Here is a 24,037-nt window from a genome sequence, read left to right as displayed (position 1 = left end):
GGTAGGGGGGAGCGTAGGATACTCTCATTTCATTACATTACCACATTAGTTTTCATACTGCGTGATTAGTTCCTGATCCTTTGGGGGGAGTTGGGCTGGGTGGGACATGGGGTGGGTTTTGTTAGGATGATTTAGAAAAGCAGGCGAAGATTGTTCATTTATTCAGATCAACTCCAGTCCGACCTTCAGGTTGTGGGCTGAATGGCTGTGTACGGGAGATGCTCCCCCACGGGAGTTCTATTGCTTCTGTTTTCCTTTACAGATGTGTCTCTGATCTATTATGTAATTTTGGCTAATTCCTGCAATAAAAATATATTAAAAAAAAAAAATCAAAGGACAGAGAGAGAGAAAGAGAGGGAGAGAGTGAGAGAGAAAGAGAGAGAGGAAGAGTGAGAGAGAAAGATAGGGAGAGTGAAATAGAGAGAAAGAGAGAGACACAGAGAAAGGAAGAGAGGGAGAGGAAGAGTGTGCTGACACTGTGGACCCAGGCCTCACTGCTCACCTGCTTCCACCGGTGTGTCTCAAACCATGTGACGGTACACACTGCAGTCCACCAAGTTCCTTATCTGAAACAGAGTCCAGATTTAGGAATAGCAGAATATATACAATTTCACACACCTTCATCGCTTGCCTGCCCCTGCGCACCCATACTGCTGCAACCCAGCCCCTCCCGCCACCCAGCGGTGACTGCCCATCCCTGCAAACCCAGGCCTCACTGCTCACCTTCCACCACTGATGTGTCTCCAAGAGGGCCCACCATGTGCCGGTGCAAGCTCCAAGCCCGGGGCCCGCGACCTTGGCAGCCTCCAAGTCATGCAGCCCGCACCGCCGGACACCAGGTCGCACACTTGATTCTGGGTTGCACACCAACTCAGCCCTTTAGGTGTCACTAACTCTGTGATCTGTGAGGCAATGGTGGTAGGCCTGTGCTGCCCGCTGGCTCTGGCCTACACTGCGGTCCAGAAGGGCACACAAATCCTTAGCAGTCTAGACTGAAAGGACGGGGCATCATCGCAGGCTGCACACCCGATCAGCACTTAAGGTGTCCTTACCTCAGTGCACCGAAAGTCACCATCCTGTGGTGGTGTGCCTGTGCCAGCCACCGTTGTTTCCGGTGCTACAAAGTCTGTGACCCTCAAGACATGGACCCGCTATATTTGGGTATCCGGCTGCAGAAGCCATCATGTAACCTCCGGCCCTGAGGAATGTGTTGTGGTAGGGCTCTAGGCCCTCATGCATAAATAAGAAACACACTGACACACCCAAATAGAGAGTGGAAATGGCATCCAACATATGCGCCCAACCCTTTTTATTGGCAGGGTCACATGTCCTGTGATGTGTGTGCTGGCTGGGTATGGTGTGGTGGTAAACCAGCCATGAAGGAGTGGCTGTGGCATGCTGACAAGTAGACCTGTGATCAGCAGATTACTACAAGGAAGACCTGGGACATGTAGCATTGTCATCCCCCCTGTAAGCGTAAGTGGAGTGGCTTGGCCTGGCGTATACCAGTTTAGCGTAAGGTTGTGAACAATGACCCCGGGGCTCTGGGTGTGGTTCTGTCCTGAGCTGGACAAAGAAGTAACTGATGCGTGTGCCCCTGTTGTAGTGCTGGAGCCACCCAGACCACAATCGGCAAAGTGTCACCCTGTGACCCAAGTCCCACAACATGAGCAACATTGACGTAAGGGGGAATCATTGACCCTACATTTATCCATACTTCCACACTTGAAAGATCATAGACATGACACATCTGTGTGAATATGAATGTTTTATGCACATTCAGTAGAGTGTTGTTGCTGGAGCGGTAAAGGGCCATGCAAACCCCACTTTACCTTGTTGGCCTGTGGAGGGCAAGCCAGAGTCCTTCAGGGAATGACAAGTCCAACGGAAGGGGAAGAGCTTAGTCCGCAGTCTGAATGCTATGTCATTGGTGACCAATCAGAATATGGCAGTCCATGTTGAGGTCCAGGGTGAGTGTCGCAGAGTGTTTTAGGGGACAGTGGAATGTGATGATGCAGAGGGCAGAACCAAGCAGAAACCGTCCATATGATGGAGATGAATGCTACAGTTTTCTTCTTACCAAGAAGTCAGATTCATCCGCATCTTCGTCCTCAGCTGTTTCATCTGCCTCCAGTGGGTGGTGGTGTTCTGTCTCCAGCACTCTGTGGCAGTGATACCTCAGGGGCCGAAGGTGGGATGTCTGATGCACTGTGTGGCACTGACACTTCAGGGGACAGAGAAGTGGATGTAGTGGTAGCAGCAGCAATTATCAATGCCAGGCCTTGTGGCAGCAATGCCATGAGGAGGGTCTTTAGGTCTTTGAGGAACCCTGCTACCACTCGCTAGTGTATAGCCAAGCCAGCCGCTCTTTCCACCTGCGTCCGCTCCATGGTCTCCATTAACCTCCGCATGTGACCCAACTCCTGGATGATATCGCTGGAGCCACTCTGACTATACCGTTGTTCCTGTCTCAGAGTCAGGACTCCTGCAATGTCAGCCATGGTTTGTTGGAGAGCATGGAGCGGACTGTGGGTGTCCGTTAGGGACTGTGAGTGGTCCCTGATGGGACTTAGACACTGATGTATGGCATCTAGATTGACTGCCATGCAGTCGAACCCCACCCGCACCCGTTCAGCGAGCTGCTCCTGGCACCCCAACACATGGCGTCGGTAGGCCATGTGGTATTCGTGGGAGTCCTGGGATTCAGCCGTGGTGGTGGATGCTGCCTGCTGTGTGGTCTGTGCAGGGGGTTGGGTCTCCTTGTAGCTGCTGAGCTGCCCTGCTCCTGGAGGTGGGCTGCGGAGGCTGTCCATGAGCTGCTGGAGGGCGGCGGGGTCAAAGGTGTGGTGGTCCTCTTCATCATCAGAGAAGACAGGTTTGGACTGCTCTGCAGGAGGCTTTGGATTTCCCTCTGCAATGTGAGGGGGAGATGTGTTTTCACATTGTGTTCACATGTATATTGACGCATTGTACATGTTTACATTCAGACTGCATCACAGTGTACATTGCAACTGTTTGGGAGGAGCTGACTACTTAATCCGGGACAGTGGACATTTCGACACCATCACGGATGTGTGTTTGTATTCGTACATCATCATCTGAAAACTGACCCTTTTATTCAAAGTGCCTAGCTGTGGATTTTGAACCCTAGTTCTGCCAGCACCTTGGGAAACCTAGAAAACCTACAGATTTTCAGAAACTAGAAACCCAGGGGAATCCAGAACGGGGTGACTTGTGTGGCTCTCACGAGGTTCTGTTAACCAGATTCACTTGCAAACCTCAAACTTTGTCAAAAAAATATATTTTCCAAACATTTCTATGATGGAAAGTTCTGGAATCTGCGTTGATACCCACAATTCCACCTACCCAGCATTCTCCAAAGTTTTCCAATAAAAATAGTACCTCACTTGTGTGAATAGACCTAGTGACTACGTCAGAAAACGGCGCAAAACGCAATGTTGGCACACCACATTTTTACAGTGAAAACTGACCCTTTTTTTGCAAAGGGCCTAGCTGTAGATTTTGAACCCTAGTTCTGCCGGCACCTAGGGAAACCTACCAAAACTATACATTTTTTAAAACTAAACTTGCAGGGGAATCCAGGATGGGGTGACATGTGTGGCTCTCTCTAGGTTCTGCTACCCAGAATCCCTTGCAAATCTCAAACTTTATAAAAATACACATTTTCCTCACATTTCTGTGATAGAAAGTCCTGGACTCTGCACAGATCCCAAAACTTCCACCCACCCAGCATTCCACAAAGTCTCCCGATAAAATTGGTACCTCAATTTTTTGTGCAGGCCTATTACCCGCCAAAGAAAATGGCCCAAAACGCAACTTAGCCACACCACATTTTTACAGTGAAAACTTTTTTTTCAAAGTGCCTTGCTGTGGATTTTGAACCCTAGCTCTGCTGGTACCTAGGGAAACCTATCAAACCTATACATTTTTAAAACCAATAAACCTAGGGAAATCCAGGCCGAGGTGACTTGTGCGGCTTTCCCCAGGTTCTTTTACCCAGAATCCCTTGCAAACCTCAAACGTTGTAAAATAACACACATTTTCCTCATATTTCTGTGATGGAAAGTTCTGGAATCTGTGCAGATCCACAAACTTCGACCCACCCACCATTCCCCAAAGTATCCCAAGAAGATTGGTACCGCACTTGTTTAGGCAGACTGTTGTAATGTGTATTACATGTTACATTAGGTTTGTACTATGACATACTGGTGTTCTGCTACTTTCTACATTCTTACTCCTCATGATTCCATATGTCAGATGAGTTTTGGAGCCTGTGGGAGTTGGAAGAGTTTGAAGGCGTCTGTTGGTGATGTTAATCCAATAAATCTACAATTTGATCAATGCTGGCGTTATGATCTCTCTTTTAACACTGGCGACGATTGGAAGCTTGGAAGGGACAAGCCACATCACCACTCAACCCTGAACCCACCTTTAACCTTGGATTTCCGTTTTCTCTGTGACTTTGGATTTTATTGGTAAATACTGTCTTCATTTTTACAGACTACTGACTGTTGGATTTTTCTTCAAAAGCGTTTGGTGGATTTTTTTAACTCCTTTTTGATTGGATTTGGATTTAGACTTTAAAAAAAAAAGGACAACAAAATGATTTGGACTTTGTTTCTACACTTCGTTTTGGACTATGGATTATTTCTGACTACACAGCTGAAGTTTTCCTCATTTTCAGGTGACCGCAACATTGTGATTTACTTTGAAATTCGAGTTTTTTCAAGGTAAAAAAGACTTGAAGGTCATATGTTTGCCTTCGATTTGTAACGGCTACTCTTACCGTTCATAAGCGCGCTCTGGCCACTGCCTCGCTCTGCCTTCCCACGCAGCTCCATTGCTGAACGCGCCAACATCGCGCTGTTCTTTTTCGCACTCTACTTCCTGATTCTTGTCTGGCTATGCGTTTGACATCTACACGTCATACGTCACACGCACGCATGCCGCCATTTTAGCTTTGCTGTTACCTGTTACCGTGGACTGTTTATTGAGCATTTTACCGAAGGATTTACAGGACATGCAAGGTTCGTTTTTCTACGTTGAATTACTCGTTTTGACTAACTTCAGATTTCCTACAACTTGAAGCAACGATGTATTGACTCTGGACATTTTTTTAATTTATTTTTTTACATAAGATTATCGCTGTATTGACTCTGAATAGTTCCTGTTCCTGTTCTTTCTTTAACTGTTTCAGACTGTGTATCTTACTATTCTTGTTTTCTTCAGTGATACACACACTTCTTAGTTTATTCTTTTTTTTTACACTGTTCTCTCCTTCCATAATTTTACAGTTTATGCTCTGGTTATAACATTTTCATTAATAATGAGTTCTACTTCTATGACTCAACCTCCAGCTTTTCTTTGTGAGAAGGGTGAACCACTTCTACTATGGAAAAGATGGAAACATTTATTTGATTCTTATTTAGTGGCTATAGGGGGGGAGAAGTTTTCGGCTTTAAGGAAACAGGCTATTTTACTTCATAATCTAGGTGTTGAAGGTCGTAATATTTATGATAGCATTGATGAAATACCTTTGGGTAATGGTTCTGGTGATACACCTTCGGATGTTTTTCAAATGTCTTTAAAAATGCTAGAAGATTACTTTGGACCCAGAATAAATGTTGTTCTAGAACGACATAAATTCCTTATGAGAGTGCAAGAACCTAAAGAAAAGGTTGGCAATTATGTAGCTTCTTTGAAAACTCTTGCACGTACTTGTGAATTTGGGGACCTTACAGATTCTTTAATACGTGACCAGTTGGTCAGATGCACTAATAGTTCAAGAGTACAGGAGAAGCTCCTGTCAAAAAATAATTCTCTTAGAGAGGCTTTGGCTATTGTTGAGGGTATTGAGAACACTTCTGGTTGGGCTAAAGAGATGAAAGAGCATAAGGTTTTATCAGATTGTCCTTCCAGTTCCAGCAGCATCCATGAAGTTACTCAATCCATTTCTTCTAGCCTTTCAAGGGGGTATTCAACCTATTTCTTCAGAAGATAGTATTTGTAAGGTTATTCACAACCCAAAGGGTAAAATTCCTTTTGATCACAGTAAGATTAAATGTTATCGATGTGGTAGTTCTAATCATTCTTCTTCTTTTCCAAATTGTTATGCCAAGTCTGCTACCTGTCTTAAATGTGGCATAAAGGGACACTATGCCAGAGTTTGCAAATCCACTGGTAAAATACACTCCATTGAAAATGTTGAATCTACACAAGATAATCCCAGATTAGTAATTTCTAGTGTCACCAGTGATGGTATTATTGATGCTGATCCCATTTCTATGACTGAATGCAATGTGATAATTGGGGGCGAAGATTTTGTAGTTCTAGCTGACTCTGGGTCGCCTTTCACTTTAATCGGTAATGAAAATTGGAACAAGACCTTTCCCAAAGTAGAATTGATCAAACCTGATATTAACCCTGTCAGCTATAATGGTTCCCGCATTTATGTATAAGGTTATGCAGTCATGAGAATTCACTTCAAAGGTCGTGAGACTGTTGGTAACATTTATGTTGCTTACAGGGGTGATAATCTTTTAAGGTGGAGACATAGAGGGATTTGGGGATTATTCTCAATCCTAATGCTCTCAAACCCTCTAATCAAGTTATGCTTATTGATCAAATCTCCTCTTCAAATAAGTTTTTTGATGATTTTCCTCATGTTTTTTCTGACAAATTGGGTTTATTGAAAGGTTTTGAGCATCGCATTATTTAAAAAAAATGCCATTCCATGTGTATATAATGTCAGAAAAGTTCCTAACATGATGTTAGCTCCACTGAAACAAGAACTTTCCAGACTTATTGAGTTGAATGTCATTGAAGAAATTGAGTCATCAGAGTGGTTGGCCCCAGTGGTTGTGGCCCCCAAGGATCGGGGTAAGAGCATTCGCATGTGTGTGGACCTCAGGGGGTTAAACAAATGCATATGGGTGGATCTCCAACCACTCCCAAATATTCCTGAATCCATCACTATGCTGTCTGGGGCTAAGATATTTTCAGTACTTCATTTGTCTTCAGCTTACCACCAGGTGCCGCTTCATCATGATTCGAAACATCTTACCTCCTTTGTTACACCTCTTGGAGCGTTTCGTTTTGTGAGAATGCCATTGGGTTTGGCATCCGCAGCGGCATGTTTTCAAAGGATTATGAAATTGGTGGTGGGCGATGTCTCTAAGTCATCTTTTTTCAAGTTGATATTCTTGTTTTTGGCAGAGACAATATTGAGCATGACAGTGTGTTGAGATCAGTCTTGACTAGATTGGCTGATAAAGGTTTGACTGTAAACAAGGCTAAATGTAAAATTGGTGTTACCTCTGTAACGTACCTTGGTCATGTTATTTCCGGGGAAGGAATACAGCCTAAGTTGGAATTAGCTAAGAGTATTGTTGAAGCTCCCACTCCATGTGACAAGGATCAAGTTAGAACTTTCCTTGGTCTAGCCGAATTTTACTCGAAATTTATTAAAAATGTTGCATCTGTTGTTGAGCCTATTAGGAATCTTCTTAAAAAAAGTGCTCAGTTTGAGTGGAATGCTGGTTGCAATGATGCGTTTTTGGTTGTTAAGAGAATGATCAGTCAGTTGTCTAGTTTAGGTCATTTTGATACTAAAAGAAAGACTTTCTTAACTACGGATGCTAGTCTGTCTGGCTTGGGTGCCGTTCTCTCTCAGTTGGACAATGGTGAGGAAAGAGTGGTAGCATTTGCCTCCAGAGCCTTGAAAAAAGCTGAAGGACAGTATTCTTGTATTGAAAGGGAGGCTCTTGCCATTGTTTGGGCAGTCAAACATTTCAAGTTGTATTTATGGGGTATTCCTTTTGTGGTCAAATCTGATCATAAGCCGTTGATACAGGTGTTTTCGTGTATGGAGAGTGAAAGGTTAACACCGAGACTTAAACGCTGGAGTGAGGGTTTGGAGGAATTTAATTTAATTATGCATTATTTTCCTGGGTCTTTAAATAAGGCTGCAGATTGTCTTTCGCGGTTGCCTCTTCAAGATCAGACTGAACATTTGGAGTTGGGTTGTGTCAATGTATCTTGGGTGAGTGAAGGTGCTATTTCTTTGGAGGATTGGGTCTGTGCTCAATCTGGTGATCAGATTTTTCCTTTGGTAAAAGATTTGGTGATTAATGGTTGGCCTAATGACAGTAGAGGTATTAGCAAGGATCTTTTGCCATTTTGGTCTGTTCGTGATGAACTTACTATTGTTGATGATGTTGTGATGAGAGGTGAGAGGTTAATTCCTCCTTCTTTAATGAGATCTAAGTTGATCAATCTTGCCCATGATGGACACATGGGTAGAAGTCTTACCAAAGCACGCTTAAGAGAGAGATATTGGTGGCCCAATATGGATGGTGAAGTTGAGCGTGTGGTTAAGGACTGTTATCAGTGTGTTGTTAATGATAAGTCTAAAGTTGTAAGTAAGGCCCCTTTGTCACCAGTGTGTATTCCTGATCAACCTTGGTTCAAATTAGGTTTGGACATTATGGGTCTATTTGATTTGTTGCTACCATCTGAGAGATTTGTAATTCTTCTTATCGATTATACATCCAAGTGGGTGTCTACCAAGTGTGTAGGCTCAGTTACTTCCAAAGTGGTTAATGTTTTTTTGCGAGATGAATTTGTGTCTGAGGGGATTCCTAAGTGCATCATAACAGACAATGGTGTACAATTTGTCTCCACTGACATGGAGACCTTTTTGAAAGACCATGGTATAGCGCATCTTAAGACTGCACTCTATGCACCTAAAGCCAATGGTCTTGCGGAGTGGATGAATCGTGTTGTCAAAGGATGTGTTCAGAGAGCTCTTGATATGAAAAGTCCTCTTAGAGATGAATTGCGTGATACCTGGTGGGCCCATCGTACCACTGTTAATTATGTTTCAAAATCTCCATTTTTTTTGTTACGTGGGAGGCAAGCTTGTTCTAAATTGAATCCTGCTTGGCTTCCTCCTCAATCTTCTCTCCCTTTGGAGGGGGGAATGTGGAGGATAGAATTCATTCTTATCAACAAAAATATAAAGAACGTTATGATGTGAAGATGTCTACCAACGTGAAATTGTGGAGTGTGGGAGAATGGGTTCTTGTTAAAAAACCCAGGTTTTCAAGGAAAGGTTTCTCTGAGTTTATTGGTCCTTTCATGATCACAGATATTTACAAGAATGTTGTTACTCTGCAGAATGGTTGTAAATGGAGCGTGTCCAGGCTGGTTAAGTTTTCTGATGTGGTTTCTCCTTCTTCTTCCAATCTTGATTGTTCTACTTCCACTTCCTCCACAACTGGTTGTGGTGTTGTTCCATTAAGGAGGTTTCCACAGAGCACTCATCGTGCTCCTGTACGTTTCAGAGACTTTGTTTAATTCTTGTGTTAAGTTACTCGCGCTACTGTTTTGTTATACTTTTAAGGTGTTGTTTTCTTTTACTTCATTAATTGTTCTTTTCTTTTTATTTCTCTTAGTATAGGGGATGTGTTGTAATGTGTATTACATGTTACATTAGGTTTGTACTATGACATACTGGTGTTCTATTTCTTTCTACATTCTTACTCCTCATGATTCCATATGTCAGATGAGTTTTGGAGCCTGTGGCAGTTGGAAGAGTTTGAAGGCGTTTGTTGGTGATGTTAATCCAATAAATCTACAATTTGATCAATACTGGTCTTATGATCTCTTTTTTAACACAGACCTACTACCCGCCAGAGAAAAGGGCCCAAAATGCAACGTGGCCACACCACATTTTTACAGTGAAAACCTTTTTTTTAAAGTGCTCTTGCTGTGGATTTTGAACCCTAGCTTTGCTGGCACCTAGGGAAAGCTAGCAAACCTATACATTTGTGAAAACTAGACACCGAGTGGAATTCGGATGGGGTGACTTGTGTGGCTCTCTCCAGGTTCTGTTACCCAGAATTCCATGCAAACCTCAACATTTGTAAAAAATAAAAACAAACACATTTTCCTCATATTTCTGTGATGTAAAGTTCTGGAATATTTAAGGCTCCACAAAATGATATCCGCCCGGCATTCCCCAAAGTCTTCCAATACAAATGGCACTTCACTTGTATGGGTAGGTTTAGTGCTTGCGACAAGAAACGGCCCAAAACGCAACGTGGACACTCCACATTCTTACAGTGAAAACTGACCCCTTTTTTTCAAAGTGCCTAGCTGTACATTTTGAATCCTAGCACTGCCGGCACCTAGGGAAACCTAGACAAACCTATACATTTTTTCAAACTAGAAAACCAGTGCAATCCAGGTATGGGGTGACTTGTGTAGCTCTCAGCAGGTTCTCTTATCCAAAATCCCTTTCAAACCTCAAACTTTGTAAAAAATGAAGACATTTTACTAACATTTCTATGATGGAAAGTTCTGAAATCTGCATGGATTTGCAAAATTCTACCCACCCCTATTCCCCAAAGTCTTCCAATAAAAATGATACCTCAATTGTGTGGGTATGCCTAGTGCCCACAACAGGAAATAGTCCAAAACGCAACATCGATACACCACATTTTTACATTGAAAACTGACCCTTTCTTGCTAAGTGCCTAGCAGTAGATTTTGAACCCTAGCTCTGCTGGCACCTAGGGACACCTAGCAAACCTATACATTTTTTCAAACTAGAAAACCAGTGCAATCCGGGTATGGGGTGACTTGTTCGGCTCTCACCAGGTTCTGTTTCCCAGAATCCCTTGCAAACCTCAAACTTTGTCGAAAAAACACCCACATTTTCCTCACATTTCTGTGATGGAAACTTCTGGAATCTGCGTGGATGCAAAAAATTCCACCCACCGCATCCTCCAAAGTCGTCCGATGCAAATGGTACCTCCCTTGTGTGGGTAGACCTTGTGCCCACGACAGGAAACGGCGAAAAATGCAACATGGACACACCGTTTTTTTTTTACACTGAAAACTGACCTTTTTTGGGGCAAAGGGCCTAGCAGTAGATTTTGAAGCTCTAGCTCTGCCTGCACCTATGGACACTAGACATCCAAAGAAATCAAGGATGGGGTGACTTGTGTGGCTCTCTTCAAGTTCTGTTACCCAGAATCCCATGCAAACCTTAAACTTTGTAAAAAATAACTACATTTTCCTCACATTTCTGTGATGGAAAGTTTGGGAATATTTGTGGCTCCACAAAATTCTACCCACCCCGCATTCCCCAAAGTCTTCCAATACAAATGGTACACACTTGTGTGTGTAGGTTTAGTGCTTGCGACAGGAAACGGGCCAAAACGCAACGTGTACACTACACATTTTTACAGTGAAAACCGACCTCTTTTTTGCAAAGTGACTAGCTGTAGATTTTGAATCCTAGCTCTGCCGGCACCAAGTGAATCCTAGCAAACCTATTCAGTTTTAAAAACTGAACACCCAGGAGAATCAAGGATGGGGTGACTGGTGTGGCTCTCACCAGGATCTGTTACCCAGAATCCCATGTACACATCAAATATTTTCCTCTGTCAGTGACAGGAAGTTCTGGAATCTGCGTGCATCCACAAAATTCTACCAACCCCCTACTCCCCAAAGTCTTCCAATTAAAATGATATCTCACTTGTGTGGGTAGGCCTAGTGGCCGCAACAGGAAACTGCTCAAAACGCAACGTGGACACACCACATTTTTATAGTGAAAACTGACCCTTTCTTAACAAAGTGCCTAGCTGTAGATTTTGAACCCTAGCACTGCCGGCACCTGGGGAAACCTAGCAAACGTATCCATTTTTTAAATTTAGACACCCAATGAAATCCAGGATGGGGTGACTTGTGTGGCTCTCTCCAGGTACTGTTACCCAGAATCCCATGCAAACTTCAAACCTTGTAAGAAAAAATACATTTTCCTCACATTTCTGTGATGGAAAGGTCTGGAATCTGCGTGGATCCACAAAATTCCCCCCATCCTGCTTTCCCCAAAGTCTTCCAACAAAAATGGTTCATCTATTCTGTGGGTAGGTTCAGTACCCGCGACAGAAAACGGCCCAAAACGCAACATAGACACTCCACATTTTTACAGTGACAACTGACCCCTTTTTTGCAAAGTGCTGAGCTGTAGATTTTGAATCCTAGCTGTACCGCCACCTAGAGAAACCTAGAAAAACTATACATTTTTGAAAACTAGACACCAAGGGGAATCCAGGATGGGGGGGGGTGACTTGTGTGGCTCTCACCAGGTTCTGTTACCCTAAATCCCTTGCAAAACCTCAAACTTTCCTCACATTTCTATAATGGAAAGATCTGGAATTTACATGGATCCACAAAATTCCACGCACCCTGCAATCTCCAAAGTCTTCCGATAAAAATAGTAAATGTAAAATGTAAGTGAAAACTGACCCCTTTTTTGCAAAGAGCCTAGCTGTAGATATTTAACCCTAGCTCTACTGGCACCTAGGGAAACATAGAAAACCTATAATTTTTTTAAAACTAGACACTCAGGGGAATCCAGGATGGGATGCCTTGTGTTACTCTCACCAGACTATGTTATCCAGAATCCCTTCCAAACCTCCAACTTTGTCCGCAGAAAACCCATTTTCTGCTCATTTCTGAGAAGGAAAGTTCTGGAATCTACGTGGATCGACAAACTTCCAATTACCCGCCAAGCCTCAAAGCGTCCGATAAAAATGGTACCTCACTTGTTTGGGTAGGCCTACTGCCCGCAACATGAAACGGCCCACAACGCAATGAGGACACACAACATTTTTACAGTGAAAACTGACCTTTTATTTGCAAAGTGCCTAGCTGTAGATTTTGAACCCTAGCTCTGCTGGCACCTAGGTAAACTTAGGAAACCTATACATTTGTGAAAACTAGACACCCAGTGGAATCAAGGATGGGGTGACATTTGAGGCTTTCACCAGGTTCTGGTACCCAGAAGACATTGCAAACCTCAAACTTTGTAATAAAATAACTAATTTTCCTCACATTTCTGTGATGGAAAGGTATGGAATCTGTGTGGATCCACAAAATTGTACCATCCCTTCATTTCCCAAAGTCTTATGATACAAATGGCACCTCACTTGTGTGGGTAGGACTAGTGCCCATGACAGGAAACGGCCCAAAACGCTACGTGGACACACCACATTTTTAAAGTGAAAACTGACCCTTTCTTGGCAAAGTGCCTAGCTGTAGATTTTGAACCCTAGCACTGCCGGCACCTGGGGAAAATTCCACCCACCTTGCAATCTCCAAAGTCTTCAGATTAAAATAGTACCTCACTTGTGTGGGTAGACCTAGTGCCCACGACAGGAAACGACCCAAAATGCAACATGAACACTCCACATTTTTACAGTGAAAACACCCCTTTTTTGCAAAGTGCCTAGCAGTAGATTTTGAACCCTAGTTCTACCGGCACCTAGGGAAACCTAGAAAAACTATGCATTTTTTAAAACTAGACACCGAGGGGAATCCAGGATGGGGTGACTTGTGTGGCTCTCACCAGGTTCTGTTATCCAGAATCCCTTGCAAACCTCAAAATTTGTCCAAATAAAACACATTTTCTGCTCATTTCTGAAATGGAAAGTTCTGGAATCTGCGTGGATCCACAAAATTCCAGCTACCCCGCATTCCCCAAAGTGTCCAATAAAAATGGTACCTCACTTGTTTGGGTAGTCCCTGTGCCCGCAACATGAAACGGCCCCAAAATGCAACGTGGACACACAACATTTTCACTGTGAAAACTGACCTTTTCTTGGCAAAGTGCCTAGCTGTAGGTCTTGAACCCTAATTTTGCTAGCACCTAGGGAAATGAAAAGCAATAGGATCTGGGGAATATCTTGACCCAGGGGAGGAGGTGAGACAGCACAGACTGACCTGACTCTTGAGCTTGTAGGGGGAGAAGTAGGCCTAGAGGTGAAGAGGCCTGGGCTGGTGCTGTAAAACAATTTTCCCATCTCCTGCTGATTGATTGAGAATCCAGACCCCACTAATTAAAGGAGGCAGGTGTCACTGGTAGGGGGGCACCCAGAACTGGTTTGAGCAGGGGTCAGTGCCCCTTGTAACACAAAGACTTCAAAGCCATTGAGGGGTATAACTATGCGAGCTGAAGCACCTGAACTTTGGAGACTGGCTTGATCAAGTGTGAACTAGACTGGAGCCACTTTGTGGATCAAGAGGAACCTTTGCAAAGGAAGAAGCAACTGAAGAGACTGTTGGCTAGGACTGCTCTTGCTGTGTGATCTGGGGCTGGCCTGCAGTTTGCTGTTTCAACTAAAGAAAGGCTGTAGGGACTTTGCTGTGTGCTGTGTCCCCCTGCTTGAAGGACTTTGCTGTGTGCTGTGTTCTGAAGTTACTATGCCCAAGGGCCCGAGGTGAGCTGGCTCCCTGTTTGGAAGCACAGGAACACAAAAGTTTCCAGAGAAGACTGTCAGATACGCTGTGGGTGAGTGTGCTCTGTCTAGTCTGAGACCTTCGCAAGTCGTGCCCTGTGATCTTGGGCACTGTGAGGTCCAAATGAGACTCAGAAATGCTGTGTGCATGTGCTCTGTCTTGCCCGAGTCCTTCAAGAGGATTGTCCTGTGAAAGTGTGTACTGGGGAGCCAAGCAAGTCCTAGCGACGCAGTGTGCATGTGCTTGGGGGCAGCCTGAGGCTATTGTGTGGATTGGTCAGTGATCGTGTACATCAGAAGAGCAAGTGTGTCTCAGCGGCGCTGTGTGCGTGTGCTGTCTGCAGCCTGAGACCCTCGCTGGAGGTACCCTGTGATCAGGGCCCCTGGAAGATTAAGTGTGTCGCAGCGACGCTGTGTGCATATACCTTCTACTGCCTGAGACCTGCACAAGAGGTGCCCTGTGATCGGGGGCACCGGAAGATAAAGTGTGTTTCAGCGAAGCTGTGTGCGTGTACCTTCAACCGGCTGAGACCCGTGCAAGTGGTGCCCTGTGATCATGGGCACCAGAAGATCAAGTGTGTCTCAGCGACGCTGCGTGCATGTGCCATGCGCAGCCTGAGACCCTCGTGTGGAGTTGTATGGTTATCGTGCACCCGGAGTTCCTGTGAGTCTACTGACTCCGAGTGCGAGTGTAGTGGGCAGCCTGGAATCTTCCCATTGCCCGGAAATTAATTGAAATTACATAGGAGGCCCAAGTCGCTGGACAAGGAGAGTGGGTTTGCACCCCCCAGGTAACATGTGTCGACTCCTGGGGCGAGGCGCGGAGGGAGACACTCTCGGCCTCTCCCTCTGTCATGCAGCACAAGCCTCTGCTTTGGCTTGGATTGAGGCCTTTGTGCCAAGGGAGTGGCAACACCGGGACCTGAGTGCGAAGCTACATTTACTGTGTTCAATCTTACCCGTGTGTGAGGGGGCAACTGTGGCCGGAGACTAACTGCAAGCCAGCACGAGTGGCAGAGAGACCGCTGGAGGCACCATGAATGGTATCTGAGTAACATACGTATTGCATTACTTCTGCATACCGGAGTATCTGATGATTGTGTAACGCATTGCTTTATTCCTGCACAACAGACTGCCTGTTTTGTCGTATTGCCCATTGCATTATTTTGCCTAACAAAGGGCCTGATAGGTGTGTTACTCATTGCACTAGGTTTGCATAATGGACTGCCTGATAGATTGTATTTGTCCTGCATCCCAATTTGCCGGATTGTCGTATTACACATTGCATTAGTGTTGCATACTGAACTGCCGGATATATGCGTTCCGCATTGCATTAGTTTTGCATAACGAACTGCCTGATACTGTATTACATGTTGCATTGCTTTTTCCTAACAGAGTACCTGAAAGGGGACCATACGCATTACATTATGGGGGCATAGCAATTTATCACTTTCAGGCAGATGCATCAAAGAAAATACCGGGAGCAAACGGGCAGATTCTCAGAATCTGGCCGTTTGCTCCCGGTATTTTTGCCTTTGGGATGCATCATCCCAAATGCAGAAATCGCAATTTAAGGAATCTCTAAATAGTGATTCCTTAAATTGCTCTTGCATTTAAGGAATTCCAAAATGAGATTCCTTAAATGCTATGCATGAAACCCAAAAAAATAGCGAATTCGCTAATAGGGGGAGCAAATTACCATGAAGTTGAACTTCGTGGTAATTTGCTAAAACTTTGAAAAATGCACTTTTGTGCATTTTTCAAAGTTACATGTTGCGCACACACATGCCCTTAGGGCATGTGTGTGCGTAACATTTGTGCACAGGTTCATTTCAGGGGTGCAACAGGGTGTCCTTTGGACACCCTGGCACCCTTGAAATAGCGGAACATTAGCGATTCGGTAATAGCTAATCGCTAATTTAGGCCCATAGGAATGAATGGGAAAGTCATTCCTTATTAGCGATTAGCTATTACCGAATCGCTAATAAGGAATCTTAAGGAATCGCTAATAACATTGCGATTTCTACATGCATCCCGTTTTGCGAGTCTTTAATAGCGATTCCTTAAAATTCGCTATTAAGGACTCGCAAAACATTACTTTGATGCATCTGCCAGTTTGTTGCTTTACTCATTGCATTACAGTGACTGTACAAATCGCCAGATAGCTGTATTACGATTTGCATTATGTTGTGAAGTACCTGATCTTTGCATAATGAACTGCATATTACGACATTAGGATTATGTAGGATTGTTTAGTTTAGCTCACTAATAATAGGCCAGGGGGAGTATTACACTGACGCATATGTTGGTTTAGTATTGTGTGGTTGCATCGTATATCTTTTTATAAACATATACTTGTTATTCTATGCAACTCATGTGGAGTCTATTTATGGTGTCATCATTGGATTGCTGTTAGCGTTATTCCAAATACTTTACACATTGGCCTTGAAGATAAGCCTGCCGCTCGTGCCAAGCTGCCAAAGGGGTAAAGCCGGGGCTATCTCTAGAGGCGACTTGTCTTTTCCCTAATGTTGGGGCTCACAGGCCCCTGTTTGGCCTACAGTACCTACCTCAGCCAACCAGTAAACTAGGACATCTATACATTTGTGAAACTAGACACCCAGGGGAATCCAGGATGGGGTGACTTGTGTTGCTCTCATCAGGTTCTGGTATCCAGAAGCTCTTGCAAACCTCAAACTTTGTAATAAAAAACACATTTTCCTCACATTTCTGTGATGGAAAGTTCTGGAATCTGTGTGGATCCCCAAAATTGCACCCTCCGTGCATTTCCCAAAGTCTTACAATAAAAATGGCACCTCACTTGTGTGGGTAAGACTAGTGCGCGTGACAGGAAACGGCCCAAAATGCAACGTGGACACACCACATTTTACAGCCGAAAACTGACCCATTTTTTGCAAACTGCCTAGCTGCAGATTTTGAAATGTAGCTCTGTTTTTTTTCAAACTAGACACCCAGGGGAATCGAGGCTGGGCTGACTTGTGTGGCTCTCACCAGGTTCTGTTACCCAGAATACTTTGTAAAGCTCAAACTTTGTAAGTAAAAACACATTTTCCCCACATTTCTGTGATGGAAAGTCCTGGAATCTGCGTGGATCCACAATATTCCACCCACCCTGCATTCCCTAAAGTCTTCTGATAAAAATGGTATCTCACTTGTGCGGGTAGGTCTGGTGCCCATGGCAGGAAACGGCCCAAAACACCATGTGGACACTCCACATTTTTATAGTGAAAACGGACCCTTTTTTGCAAAGTGCCTAGCTGTTGATTTTGAACCATAGCTGGACTGGCACCTAGGGGAACCCTAGGAAACCTATACATTTTTGAAAACTAGACCCACAGGGGATTCCAGTATGGAGTGACTTGTGGGGCTCTCACCAGGTTCTGTTACCCAGAATCCGTTGCAAACCTCAATCTTTGTAAAAAAAAAGACATTTTACTCACATTTCTATGATGGAAAATTCTGGAATCTGCATGGATGCACAAAATTCCACCCACCCAGCATTCTCCTAAGTCTTCCGATAAATATAGTACCTCACTTGTATGGTTATACCTAGTTCCCACGACAGGAAACAAATGGACACACCACATATTTACAGGGAAAACTGACCCTTTTTTTGCAAAGTGCCTAACTGCCGATTTTGAACCCTAGCTCTGCTGGCACCTAGTGAAACTTATTATTATTATTATTATTAATAAACTTTATAGAGCGCGTAGTCACCCGTGAGTATCCCAGCGCTAGGAACAGTACACCTGTGGGTAGTGAGGGGCAAGGGGGGTTGGTAGGGAATTATGGAAATAGGAGGGTTTTCAGCCGCTTTCTGAAACGTAGATAGTTGGGTTCTGTTCTTATATCACGGGGTAAGGCGTTCCAGAGACGTGCGGTATGAACCGAGAAGCGTCTTCCACCAGTGCGGGCCTTCTTGACTCTGGGGATGGTGATGAGATGTTCCTGATCGGAACGGAGAGATCTTGGGGCTTTGTAAGGTTTAATGAATTTAGCTAGGATCGGAGGCCCTTTGTTTTGCAGCTATTTGTGGGCCAGGCAAAGGGCTTTGAACTGCACTCGTTCCCTAACCGGGAGCCAGTGGAGGAGCCTCAAAGCCGGTTTGGCTGAGGCTCTGGCAGGAGTGTTGGTGACGATCCGGGCAGCCGCATTTTTTGATCCTCTGTAGCCGGTTCAGGGTGGCCTCAGGAGCGCCCAGATAGATGGAATTACTGTAGTCGATCCTGGAGAGTATTAGGCCTTGGATCAGTCGTTTTTTTGCGGTAGGAGGGAGTAGGGGCAGGATCTTTCAGGTTGATTTGAGGAGCCCAAAGCATGTCCCGGCTACTTTTTTTGCCTGTGTTGCAAACGATAGGTCTTTTTCGAGCCAAACGCCCAAGCTCTTAACCTCGGGTTTTGGGTCTGGGGGCGGGCCTAAACAGGGTGGCCAGATGTTCTGTGACCAGATGTTCTGTGACAGGGAGAGTCCCTTCTGACCCAGGAGGAGGATGTCGGTCTTTGAACCTTTAAGTTTGAGGTGGGATCGGTTCATCCATCCTTGTATCTGCGTCAGACAGTTGTAGAGGTCCGCAGGTTGTTGGCTTGGGTGAGATAGGGAAACCACTAATTGTGTATCGTCAGCGTAGCTGACGATACTCACTCCGAAAGGGATGACGACCTCCTCCAATGGGGACATGTAGATGTTAAACAATGTGGGGCTCAGGGAGGAGCCCTGAGGTACGCCACATTGGAGGGGTTTTTCAGAGGAGCGGGTGTTGTTCTCCCAGATCTGAAAGGACCGATGACCCAGAAAGGACGATAGCCAGGACAGTGCTTTTCCTTCCACACCGACACTCCTGAGACGGTGAATCAGGAGTTGGTGGTTGACGGTGTCGAAGGCCGCACTGAGGTCGAGGAGGATCACTGCCACTGATCCTCCAGCGTCGAGCAGTGCTCTGGCCTCTTCCACCGCCACCAGGAGGGCGATGTCAGTGCCTTGCCCTGGGCGGAATCCCGTCTGCGATCTTTTCAGCCGATCATTAGTTTCCAGAAATTATGAGAGTTTTCTGTTCACCAGCTTTTCGGCAACCTTGCTAGTTCCCGGGAGGAGAGAAATTGGCCTGTAATTGGCCAAATCCGCGGGGTCAAGGGAAGGTTTCTTCAATAATGCCTTGACAACTGCCGCCTTCCAGTTGGGGGGGACGACTCCCTGTTCCAGCGAAGTGTTGATGAGCTGGGTGAGGGGGGGACGATCGTGGGTGCTACTCTCTTAAGGAAGCATAACGGTGCAGGGTCCCTGGGGGAGCCGCTTTTGATGTTATTGAGCGTGCTTTCGACCTCCTCGTCGGTCACTTGTCCCCAAGAGGTGAGACAGGGGGCGATAGGAGTGTTATTGGTCTAATTTTCCTCGCACGAGTTGGTGGTTGGAATTGAGTCGAGGATTTTCTGAATCTTATCTGTGAAGAAATTAGCTAGTTTATAGCATTTTTCCTCATCTGCCTTGGGGTCTGGTGGGTTTCTGGGTCCAGAGTCGGGGACTTTAAGGAGTTCTTAGAATAGTGAAAGATTCCTTGCTGGAGCACGCAGAATGTTCTATTCTTTTTTGGAAGAATAGACTTTTGGTCTTTCGGAGGGAGGTTTTATAAGTTTGTAGAGCGTCCTTTTTATCCTTAGCCTTATCCTTCCTCCAGGAACGTTACGTTTTCTTACATTCCTGTCGTAGGGACTTAAGCTCCGGAGTGTACCAGGGAGCGGGGGTAACTCGTTTGGTATGTTTGAGAGTAGTCGTTTTGGGGAGGAGTTGATCCAATGAGGATGTGATCCAGAAATTGAACTGGTCATCGGCGATGATAGGGTCAGCGGAGAGAGTCGGTATAGGATTTGCAAGGGTGTTGGCCCTTTCCTCTGGGATAAGCTTGTGCCAACGTCGATCGGTGACTCGGGTTTTGGAGGGTTGGGGGGGGCTATGAATAGATGGCAGGAGATGGGGATTAGGAAATGATCTGTCCATGGAAGAGGAAGGGGGAACCAGTGGTAATGTCCGTGATATTAGTCAGAACGGGGTCCAGGAGATGTCCCTTGTCGTGGGTGGGTCCATTATTGACCAACCGAATGTTAAATGACCTTAAGTCATGCAATAGATCGGATGCTATGGAGTCTGTCTGATCTGTGAGGTGGAGGTTAAGGTCGCCCACTAGGAGGAAGTTGAGGGCGGAGGAAGCTAGTTGTGCCACCGTCTCCGTAAGCCCGTTGATGAATTTTCCTGGTATACCCGGAGGTCGATATATCAACAGTCCCGTTATGGAGTGAGCTGGGGAAGTTTGGAGAGCTAAGTGGCAGCTTTCGCAGTCTTCAATGTTTGCATTGCTAGTTCTGCAAACAAGTCGCTCTTTGTGGATTATTGCCAGTCCCCCTCCTCCCCCTTTAGGTCTATGCAGGGTTTGGATCAGGTAGCCTGGAGGGAGAGTGTTGACGATGTCAGAGTCTGAGCTTGCAGAGAGCCAGGTTTCTGTAAGAAACAGTACATCCAGGCTATGGTCTTGTATCAGCAAATTGGTTTCATGCGCATGCTTGGGGAGGGAACGGCAGTTAAGAAGGCCCATCTGTAGCTCGGGCTTTACCGGGGTCTGGGTGCCTGGGTTACAGCGTGCGCAGTTGATATAGGGTTTGCCTTCTAAGTGAATGTAGTGACATTCCTGATTTTTTTCCAGGTGGAGAGCCCGAAGCGTATCACTTGTGTACACCAGGCGCTCAGGCGGCGAAACGGCAGAGTTCCTGGGCCTGGGTCCGGCTGGGCCCGGACGGGCCCAGACGGGCTTGCCTTAGGCGCGCCTTCGGCGTGCTGACGGCGCGCCCGCTGCGCCCGTCCGCTGCGCTTACGTGAAGTGCACATGTTTTTGTAGGCGGAGTGGGCGTGGCCTCGAGCGAGTGGGCGTGGCCACAGGACCGGCTCACTTGCTTCTGGCGTCAGTTACTTGGGCGTTTCCCTCTGCAGCGAATAGCTCGGCTGCAAAGCGGTGAGGGTGTGAGACGAAGCCCCCAGTCTACATGCAATTTGGTAAAGAAGGTGGATTTCCCAGTGAGATTTTACACACAAGATTAAAAGTTACAGCGCTAACGTTTTTAAAAAAAAACAATGCTCCCGGCTGTGCCTCAGGAGTACAATCCAACCAGAGCGCTCAATCGGCTCGGTTTTGTAGGCGGAGTGGGCGTGGCCTCGAGCGAGTGGGCGTGGCCACAGGACCGGCTCACTCGCTTCTGGCGTCAGTTACTTGGGCGTTTCCCTCTGCAGCGAATCGCTCTGCTGCAAAGCGGTGAGGGTGTGAGACGAAGCCCCCAGTCTACATGCAATTTGGTAAAGAAGGTGGGTTTCCCAGTGAGATTACACACAAGATTAAAAGTTACAGCGCTAATGTTTTTAAAAAAAAACAATGCTCCCGGCTGTCACTCAGGAGTACAATCCAACCAGAGCGCTCAATCGGCTCGGTTTTGTAGGCGGAGTGGGCGTGGCCTTGAGCGAGTGGGCGTGGCCACAGGACCGGCTCACTCGCTTCTGGCGTCAGTTACTTGGGCGTTTCCCTCTGCAGCGAATCGCTCTGCTGCAAAGCGGTGAGGGTGTGAGACGAAGCCCCCAGTCTACATGCAATTTGGTAAAGAAGGTGGGTTTTCCAGTGAGATTTTACACACAAGAATAAAAGTTACAGCGCTAACGCTTTTTAAAAAAAACAATGCTCCCGGCTGTGCCTCAGGAGTACAATCCAACCAGAGCGCTCAATCGGCTCGGTTTTGTAGGCGGAGTGGGCGTGGCCTCGAGCGAGTGGGCGTGGCCACAGGACCGGCTCACTCGCTTCTGGCGTCAGTTACTTGGGCGTTTCCCTCTGCAGCGAATCGCTCTGCTGCAAAGCGGTGAGGGTGTGAGACGAAGCCCCCAGTCTACATGCAATTTGGTAAAGAAGGTGGGTTTCCCAGTGAGATTTTACACACAAGATTAAAAGTTACAGCGCTAACGTTTTTTAAAAAAAACAATGCTCCCGGCTGTGCCTCAGGAGTACAATCCAACCAGAGCGCTCAATCGGCTTGGTTTTGTAGGCGGAGTGGGCGTGGCCTCGAGCGAGTGGGCGTGGCCACAGGACCGGCTCACTCGCTTCTGGCGTCAGTTACTTGGGCGTTTCCCTCTGCAGCGAATCGCTCTGCTGCAAAGCGGTGAGGGTGTGAGACGAAGCCCCCAGTCTACATGCAATTTGGTAAAGAAGGTGGGTTTCCCAGTGAGATTACACACAAGATTAAAAGTTACAGCGCTAATGTTTTTAAAAAAAAACAATGCTCCCGGCTGTCACTCAGGAGTACAATCCAACCAGAGCGCTCAATCGGCTCGGTTTTGTAGGCGGAGTGGGCGTGGCCTTGAGCGAGTGGGCGTGGCCACAGGACCGGCTCACTCGCTTCTGGCGTCAGTTACTTGGGCGTTTCCCTCTGCAGCGAATCGCTCTGCTGCAAAGCGGTGAGGGTGTGAGACGAAGCCCCCAGTCTACATGCAATTTGGTAAAGAAGGTGAGTTTCCCAGTGAGATTTTACACACAAGATTAAAAGTTACAGCGCTAACGTTTTTAAAAAAAAACAATGCTCCCGGCTGTGCCTCAGGAGTACAATCCAACCAGAGCGCTCAATCGGCTCGGTTTTGTAGGCGGAGTGGGCGTGGCCTCGAGCGAGTGGGCGTGGCCACAGGACCGGCTCACTCGCTTCTGGCGTCAGTTACTTGGGCGTTTCCCTCTGCAGCGAATCGCTCTGCTGCAAAGCGGTGAGGGTGTGAGACGAAGCCCCCAGTCTACATGCAATTTGGTAAATAAGGTGGGTTTCCCAGTGAGATTTTACACACAAGATTAAAAGTTACAGCGCTAACGTTTTTAAAAAAAAACAATGCTCCCAGCTGTGCCTCAGGAGTACAATCCAACCAGATCGCTCAATCGGCTCGGTTTTGTAGGCGGAGTGGGCGTGGCCTCGAGCGAGTGGGCGTGGCCACAGGACCGGCTCACTCGCTTCTGGCGTCAGTTACTTGGGCGTTTCCCTCTGCAGCGAATCGCTCTGCTGCAAAGCGGTGAGGGTGTGAGACGAAGCCCCCAGTCTACATGCAATTTGGTAAAGAAGGTGGGTTTCCCAGTGAGATTTTACACACAAGATTAAAAGTTACAGCGCTAACGTTTAAAAATAAAATAATGCTCCCGGCTGTGCCTCAGGAGTACAATCCAACCAGAGCGCTCAATCGGCTCGGTTTTGTAGGCGGAGTGGGCGTGGCCTCGAGCGAGTGGGCGTGGCCACAGGACCGGTTCACTCGCTTCTGGCGTCAGTTACTTGGGCGTTTCCCTCTGCAGCGAATCACTCTGCTGCAAAGCGGTGAGGGTGTGAGACGAAGCCCCCAGTCTACATGCAATTTGGTAAAGAAGGTGGGTTTCCCAGTGAGATTTTACATACAAGATTAAAAGTTACAGCGCTAACGTTTTAAAAAAAAACAATGCTCCCGGCTGTGCCTCAGGAGTACAGTCCAACCAGAGCGCTCAATCGGCTCGGTTTTGTAGGCGGAGTGGGCGTGGCCTCGAGCGAGTGGGCGTGGCCACAGGACCGGCTCACTCGCTTCTGGCGTCAGTTACTTGGGCGTTTCCCTCTGCAGCGAATCGCTCTGCTGCAAAGCGGTGAGGGTGTGAGACGAAGCC

This window comes from Lissotriton vulgaris, unplaced genomic scaffold (genome assembly GCF_964263255.1).
Source record: "Lissotriton vulgaris unplaced genomic scaffold, aLisVul1.2 SCAFFOLD_989, whole genome shotgun sequence".
Taxonomy (NCBI): Eukaryota; Metazoa; Chordata; class Amphibia; order Caudata; family Salamandridae; genus Lissotriton; species Lissotriton vulgaris.
The sequence above is the reverse complement of the archived record's forward strand: the minus strand, read 5'-3'. Positions refer to the sequence as shown.